General features: G+C 42.9%; 1 pseudogene; it reads right to left on the reverse strand.

Annotated features, from left to right (window-relative positions):
- Positions 1 to 876: 876 nt before the first annotated feature.
- On the reverse strand, positions 877 to 1,705 carry LOC112817950 (olfactory receptor 7A10-like; annotated as a pseudogene).
- Positions 1,706 to 2,201: the final 496 nt, after the last annotated feature.

Here is a 2,201-nt window from a genome sequence, read left to right on the forward strand (position 1 = left end):
TGTACACCTGAAATTAGTGCAATGTTATGTCAGTTATATGTTAACAACATCAACAAAAACAAAATAATGACAAGGGACTGTTCATCCATAACATTGGCTCAGGGTTGAGTCCCAAGTATCTTGCGCCCACGTGAGTGTCATAGGCATTCTTAGCCCTTAGCATCTCTATCCATAGGCTGAGGCTTAAAGGGGATGATGATAAAGTCTATATCATCCACAAGAGCAGTTAAGGAGTAAAATAGAATGACAACAGGGCCAAGTGAAAACTGTGATTTCGTATTTTCCTCTATGATGAAATTATATAAATGAAATGAAATTAAATAAAATTAAATAAACTATATAAATGGCCTTAGATGCCAAGTGTAGTTTTATCCATCCATATTACCCATCCATAATACAAGTGTGTTTATTCCTTCAGGAAGCCTAGGGAAATTTTACTTGGCATTATATATATCATTTGAAAAGAAATAATATTTATGAAATCAAGGTGGTCCTGTAAATGATATGGAGGTTTTCAAATATTTCTGTTCCAAAGTTGGGAAGAACTGTGGGAACGTATGAACATGGATAAGGGGAAAAACTGTATGTATATCAGACAGAGCAGAAAGCTTAGAAAATGGAGTTTTCTGAAATTGTAAAAAGAAGTTGAATTCTAAGAAATGGAAATTTTTGGAAATACATAGGGTCAAACTCTATTTTATGATGAACAAAAATTGTGACTTTGAGCCCTGCAATTAGGGCACTTCTTCACCACCAGGAGGACACTCGTCCCTTTTACAGCAGCCATCCTGAAGAATCTCATTAGAGCCTCCTTTATGTCTCTGTTCCTCAGGCTGTAGATGAAGGGGTTCAGCATGGGTGAGACCACTGTGTACATCACTGAGGCCACTGCACCTGCGTGGGAGCTCTGGGTAACAGCAGAGCTAAGGTACACTCCCAGGACAGTAAAATAAAATAAGGAGACAACTGAGAGGTGAGATGCACAGGTAGAAAATGCTTTATACTTGCCCTGAATTGATGAGATTCTATGTATGGAGGAAATAATCTTAGAGTATGAGTAGAAGATCCCAGCGAGGGGACCACCAGCCAGCAGCACAGCTGAAACATACATCACCAAGTTATTAAGAAAGGTGTCAGAACAGGCAAGTTGGATCATCTGATGGAGTTCACAGAAAAAGTGGGGGATTTCCACCTCTGTACAGAAGGACAGCTGCAACACCATCGAGGTTTGTAACACAGAATGCAAGACACTCATGATCCAGGACACCAGAACCAGCAGTCCACAGAGGCGGGGGTTCATGATGACCGTGTAGTGCAGGGGGTGGCAGATGGCCACAAAGCGGTCATAGGCCATCATAGCCAGGAGAAAGTTGTCCCAGCCTGCAAAGAGTGTGGAAAAACAGATCTGGCTGATGCATCCTGTATAGGTTATAACTTTGCTCTGTGTTTGTATATTCACCAACATCTTGGGGATGGTGGTGGAGGTGAAGCAGATGTCTACAAAGGACAGGTTGGCAAGGAAGAAGTACATGGGGGTGTGGAGGTGGGAGTCTGAGCTGACGGCCAGGATGATGAGCAGGTTCCCAAACACAGTGATCAGGTATATGGAGTGGAAAAGCCCAAATATGAGGGGCTGCAGTTCTGGTTCATTTGATAATCCCAGAAGAAGAAATCCTAAAATGTGGGTATCATTGCCTGGTCCCATGTGGTTGTTGTAATAACTATAAATTAAGGGAAAAAATGATTATTTTTTAACACAAATGGGCACGATTATTATGGCAGAAATGTTATAATTAAAATGACATGTGGAGGGGGGAAGGAGGCATCAAAGAAATTGGATAGGCTGTATTCTTTCCTGGGAGTTCGGGAAGACCTAAACAGAAGGTGAAATTTGCAGAGAGCCCTCAGAGAAGACTCCACAGAAGACACAAGATCATTTGGTGACTTCTGTGCCCTGTTGGAGAAAGAGTCAGTGCAAAGGCCCCGAGAAGGTACTCTCGTTCAGATATCCGGTACTCAAATGGAGCTAGTGTGGTCAGGAGACCAACCAGAGAGGGTGATGAGAGGTGGTGTCAGGGAAGCTTGAGGAACGAGGTGGCCTCCCCACGGCAGATGAGACCTTGATACACGAGGAGTCCTTCATTCACATGATACTCCTTGCACATCAATAAAAACGGATTCCTTGGGCGCCTGGGTGGCTC

Source organism: Callorhinus ursinus, unplaced genomic scaffold, assembly GCF_003265705.2.
Source record: "Callorhinus ursinus isolate GAN/ISIS: 27379988/994484 unplaced genomic scaffold, GSC_fseal_2.0 scaffold3598, whole genome shotgun sequence".
Taxonomy (NCBI): domain Eukaryota; kingdom Metazoa; phylum Chordata; class Mammalia; order Carnivora; family Otariidae; genus Callorhinus; species Callorhinus ursinus.